Raw genomic sequence first — 6,639 nt, 5'->3', positions numbered from 1 at the left:
CGAAGATTTTAAGTCAACTTCCTATTATTACCCCTAAATCGAATGCAAGATTACGTACCCAAAATTTTAAAACAAGGTTCGCTAGAACAAATTTAGGCCTAAATGCACCACTTAATAGAACTTTAAATCTTTATAACAAATTAGCGCAAATATCTCAATTTGATATTTTTAATGACTCATTACCTTTGTATAAAGCTCAGCTGAAAAAATATTTTATGTAACTAATAAGAAATTCATAACTGAGCTTACAATAATTATAATTATTATAACATTTTTTATTTAATTTTTTGTTTTAAGAACTTCAGTTTTGGTTTTGATAGTTTGTTTTTTTTTTTTTGTTTTGTTTGATGTTTGGCTATTTTTAGTATATTTTTTTAAATTTAAGTATTATCTTTTTTTAGTTGTCTGTCTTTTTTTTTATAATTAGAACAATGTTTATGTTATAAGTTTAAATTTATATACCTGGTTAGTAGTTTTTTTTTTTTTTTAATTATTATTGATGTTGTTTTTTTTTGTTAATTTAGATATGAGCAACAACTTTACTATACATGCAAAGTTAGCCTATAATTGAGACATACTTTGTATCAATATATTTAAAAATGTTTGTAACCATTGTAGTCTTAGTATGTAACGTTGGCTTCCTAATAAATAAATAAATAAATAAATAAATAAAGGGTTAAAATAAAAAAAAACACAAATTAGATAATTTCTTATATATTTTTACATTTCAAATAATACAGGCGGTTACATAAAAAAAATAAATAGGTCTTCGTACGATTTAGACATTGCGATGTTTCACTTACATAATTATAACATACATTCATTATTCTGTACAAACATCGAAGTACCACTACAGGCCACGTGGACTATACACAGTCAGTATACATGGATTTAAATAAAAAATATAATTATTACTAAATTTAGCTATAAATGAAGAAGTCGAAGCTAAACTTATATATATATATATAACTTTATATATAAAAACATACATCGACATGTAAATGTGATTTTAAATACATAAATATTTGTATTGATTTTAAGACATCAAGTAAAAGTTACTACAAAACTGAATTGAAAGCAATACAATAATGCCTAACATACTAGTAAATCATAGACTACGAGTCTTAAAGAGAGTCAGCCTTCGATAATAATGGTTTAAAATAACTTGTCTTTCTACCGCTATAGATAGATGCTCTCAAAGTCACCTGCATTCAATCCAAGATAATCAAATTATCAGCTTTCATTATTGTTAAATACTTTTTTAGAAACGTATAAAAATTTTGAACGTAGCGAGATTTGAACCCGTGCCTCTTGGAAACCTGTTCAAATCCCGCTACGTTCAAGTTATACGTTTATTTGAACTTCCTTAAAAAAAAACAAAATTGTTATTTATATGAAAAAATGAAGTTACAAATCTATAATAATCTAACATTAGTTGTTGTGCTCATATAGTTTGAACTAGCAGAGTGTTCAGAACATCAGTTTTTTATAAATCTAATAAGTAGAACAACAAAACCACAAAAAAAGTATTATAAAATATTTTATTGTGCCGTCAGTGAGTCAGTCAATTAAGGAATTATTAATTAATATAATTATATAAATAATAGTTAATGAGTTAAATATTAAACGCGACCATCGTGGCGCAATAGAAGTGTCTGGCTGTAGACGAGATAGGTTCGATTCCGATTCGGGGAAACATAATTATTTGCATGTCGTTTGCATGAGCTCCACTCAACTTCCAATGTCACAAATCAAAGTGACACAAGTCACGGAGAACGGAGAATTTTTACCTCTGGGTTATCTCAGCCTACCCGCGCGGTATCCGCCTACCTGTGCAATAAATATAAATATATAAATTGCACTTAAAATTATATTGCAATGAGGAGAGGGTAAATATAGACTAAATTAAGATTGAACTAAGAAACTTATTATTGCATACAGCATCAGTCACTTGCCAACAGTGCCATAATAGTCAATTTGAAAATGATATTCATTTTTAGTCTTTAAACAATGAATAAAGTTATCTACTATAATTAAGGGTTAAATGGTGGGGTTCTTAAAATATAACTTGTGTATTTTTACAGTGCATCTATGAAGAAATATGAAATTTTGTAATTTTCTCATTACTGTAGTTATAAAACAATTGTTTGTACTCTAATATTGGAATGTCGAAATGGATAGGTCTCTATATTTTATATTTAAAAGTTTTTTTAATTCAGTTAGGTATAAATATTATAATTAATAAATGCAACGACGTGTTTAAATAACACGTAAATTATTACTATGAAAAAAATAATAATTTGGTTTAAATTAGTTTAATACTCGAAATAAAAATTACTTATGCAGTACGAACTATCGGAAAAATTGTATTTTTTTTTAAATTAAGCCAAAATACTAACCTGAATGTGCAGCTGCACATTCATAACGTTATCCAAATAAATTTAACGTCTTTGGTAACCCATAAAAGGGTAGAATTTTTTACCAATTAGAAGAATATATTTTTACAATCAATACGAGTATTTTTAATTACAAATAATATAAAAAACACACGTATATAATCTATTCATGTAAAAAATTAAGTTATTATTTAGTTCATGAGAAATGCCCAAAAACTATAATGAATATGTATAATATATAAAAAGATTTTGACTATAAAATAGATTTACACGAAAGCTAATTTACTAAAAATTATAACAAATACAAATAATAAATAATCTTTTTGAGTACACCAATTATATTACTAGTAAAGGTACAATTTTTTCGTAAAAGATGTTATTTCTAATATATAAAATACCTTTAAAAGTAAGATAGCTGCAACAAGAATCGTTGAGTCAATCAAGTCAAAAAAAAAATGTATAAATTATTATAATTAATAAACATTATGTGCAATAAAATTAAATAATATATAGTGATTAGAATAACCTAATTAATACAAAAGTATAAAACCTTAATAATTAAATGATAATACAATACACGCACAAGGCTGACTCCTTCATTTTAAATATTTCTCGTAATCAATTTACATTGTTTTTTATAATAAATCGACCATTGATTTGTAAAACAAAAAAAATCGCACTTTTACAAATCAGTTTCGGTAGCAACCGTAGCCACATTAGATATATTACTTACGAAAGGAATTTTACAAAAAAATAACGTGGTCTGTGTTACAGGCAAACAATAGAAAAAAAAACATGATAATTTCTAAGCGAAAAAACAGTAAGGTATTTAAGGAATGAAAATTAAACTAACTACTCGATTATACATAACTAAGCCTAAAATGGCACATACGTAGTCCGCTTACCTTTACAAATGCTCGGTCGCACCACAACAGCAGGAGAAAAAAGCGGGTATTAGAAACGCCATGTGTCAAATTATTTTATATTATAAAATCGTTAAAATAAATTCGTTGTCTAGTACTATAAAAAACAACTATGTGCCCATACAAAATCTAAGTAGTTTAAAACTAAAATACAATAGAAAACTATGTATTGTATTGTGATAAAATGCTAGTATTGCTTTTCAATTTGACACATTTTGACGCCGACTGACATGTTGAGATAATGGCTTACTTTTTACAGTACTTTAGATATAAGTATATCTTTTAAAATTTCGTTTAAAGCTTCAGTGGTACGACGCGACTCTAAGACTTGTCTGTTTGTACCCGCCATAAAACTGCAAAATGTACGTGATATGTAAAAAAAAATTCCATCTATTTTCAATATAAAAAGATTTGTGCTTTAATGGATACATAATAATTATATATTATATATACAGTATTGCACCGGATACTGTTGAATTAGCTGCAATATTTTCACTATAACCTGATACATACTTAAATTCGTTTCGAGCAAACTAATTCAAGAGTGGCCCTTCGTTACAAAGCGATAAACATTTGAAATTTCTATACAAATTACATTAATTTCCTTTCCCATATTACGGACACTTCGCAAAATAACCGCGAGGGCAATTCTTTGAGGAATAAATAGCTTTGGAATTTCAAATATATTTTATTTTTCTGCACTTTTTATAGATATAAAATATTAACTATTAGTATTTTACAAGTCGTTTACTTTCAGAATACGTGTATTTTGTTTGAAAATGACATAACTGTTAAGATATGTTAGTATGTATGTATGTATGTGTATACGAGAATTGCCCATAAACTCGACCGGAAGCCAACATAGTAATTGACGAACCACTAAAAAGCAGTCTTCATATTCATAATACACGATAACACTAGAATATAATAAAAATACTGGACCAATAACTTTTAGGAATTACGATTATACGTCACACTTAGACCATCGCGCTATGGCGGCCGGAAATTATAGAAAAATACCGAAGATATAAGATCCTTAATAATTATTATAAACTGTATCACAATATATAAAATTTATTGAAAATGGTGAAAAATTGTATCCTGTTATACTGAGATGAAATCTATATTAATAAAAGTACATACAATATTTGTTTTAAACGAGAATGGAAGTCGCGACCTGAGTCTAGTATGATACGATTTTTAAGATGCTCTTATTCCTCTGCGGATTTTTTAAATATTTCCCAACCGCCAACACATTGTAGATTATGATATACATACAATAGGTATATAATCATTTAATTATTATATATTAAAAATCTACGTACGATGTATGTATGCGCGTCTTAATTTAATTTAGTCAATAATTATGGAAGTTTAGCCGTTACGGTAGACCTTAGGTATAATTAGCAAAGCCAGTATGCTTAGCTCTGTACTGACGGTGGGTAAAGATTTTACAGTTATACATTTATGTATAATGATTTTAGTCATCCTCCTATTTATTAATAGATAAATATCCATTTTAATAGATGCCTCCATTTCTTGAAATTCGAATTATTAAAAAAATGTGCCAATAGAATCGTATCATTAACAGGAAAACGTAGTTTTAAAAGGTCATTTTTACTTTTCAAAGTATTTGGAAATTATACAACTCTCCTACTATTGTCAAAGATTATTACACCAAAGCTAAATAGCATACAGCCTAGTGATCATTTATGAACTTTTAAATCATGTCACGTCATATAAATTTTAAATAATCATTTAGATGCAATATTACCATGACATAGTTATTTTTTAATAGCTTAAATATCCAAGATCGTACACAACCACAGATTATGTCATAAGAGAAGCCTTACCAACCGTAAAACTCGAAAGCAATATGTATATGGACATGACTTTTAAGTTGTAATAAATAGTTACAAAAATAATAATATTATAAATTTAACTTTCGCAAGGCCTGGTTTTGAATTAAAAAAAAATAAAACTTAATGTTTTGTAAAATCTCAGTATACAATTGAAATCAATACTTCGCTTCAGTTCAAAAATAATTTTAAAAAATTGGGTTGTATAAATTTATTTATTAGAAAAAAATATTTATCTAAAAGTCATGTCCATATATATATAGCGAATATCGTAGTACAATTACCAACAATTACAACATTTCTATAATACATTCAATATAACCTGACTCTACTCCTAACTTGGTAACATCCATACATTTCGTTATTATATTTATAAGTAGATCAACTGTTTCTAACACTTTGTAAGTGTTATTCCAGATTTAGGAAAAGAAAAAACGTAGAGGGATTTGAAGAACCTGCTCTTCTTGGAAATCGTCCAAGCGTTCATATTAAATTACGTCAAAATCCTTATACGCTTGTTACTCCAAGATACCACAACTCCAAAGCCAATTGTTTATTTAAAAATATATAATATATAACTAATAGTTGAACATCAGTGCCCCAATATTTATATGTCTTTGTAAATTTTTTAGGTCTTTCGTTTTAATGCTTTAAAAACATTTGATCTACTTATCAATAGTATAAATTATCAACTATGTTACCAACCACAATTAAGTCCGAATGGTTTACAAATGAAGAGTACAAATAGTCAAAATTTTATTTTAATATGGGAATATATTTTTTCTTATCATACCATCCTCCTCTAACACATTACAAATGGATATGAGTATAGAGTTAGAGTTAATTATTAAGGATTTTCTCAAATATCATGAAATAACATTAAAAAAAACTTACTGTCCTTCAATCGATCATTTATGTAACTATAGTATCCATCGATAACTATAGCAATTGTATTCAATACAGAGTATTAATTTGCATTTAAATTATCATTTACCTAATATTATTATTGAAACTTGAAAGTTAAAGATTAACAATAACATTTTTGCTCAGTTGATACACGCAACGGAACTTAACAGTAACAACAAATGTGTAACGGGTAATCAAGGAATCGGGTATTACCGAGTAATCAATGAGCGTTTACCAGGTAATAAACGGGTAATCAAAGGTAAATCCCCGGTGAGTTGTACACTAATATTTAATGTCCAATGATCGTAACACACAACGCACTGAGTATTGTTCAGTTCTTCATACATATATATTTACCTCAACTCTGGCTAAGCTTTTGACTGTGACCTATAACAAGAAAAAAAATTAAAGCTTAACTAATAAGCCCGTCAGTGCGGCCAGTCGTGGCGCAGGGGCACAAGCGTGCGACTGTGAACGCGACAGGTTGTGGATTCAATTCCTACTGAGGAAACGAGTTTTATCTCTTATTTGTATCTTTTTATTATTATTATTATT

General features: G+C 27.5%; 1 protein-coding gene across 1 annotated transcript in view; it reads right to left on the bottom strand.

Annotated features, from left to right (window-relative positions):
- Positions 1 to 698: 698 nt before the first annotated feature.
- LOC146529625 (uncharacterized) overlaps positions 699 to 6,639 on the bottom strand; it is a 28,818-nt gene continuing 22,877 nt past the window's right edge. The window contains exon 21 of the mRNA XM_085201641.1: positions 699 to 6,471. The gene's annotated coding sequence lies outside the window, so the exon portion shown is untranslated. The remainder of the gene's footprint in view (positions 6,472 to 6,639) is intronic.

Source organism: Heliconius melpomene, chromosome 18, assembly GCF_056956725.1.
Source record: "Heliconius melpomene rosina isolate 202511_hmr_F chromosome 18, ASM5695672v1, whole genome shotgun sequence".
NCBI lineage: Eukaryota > Metazoa > Arthropoda > Insecta > Lepidoptera > Nymphalidae > Heliconius > Heliconius melpomene.
This window is presented reverse-complemented; position numbering and strand designations above follow the sequence as displayed.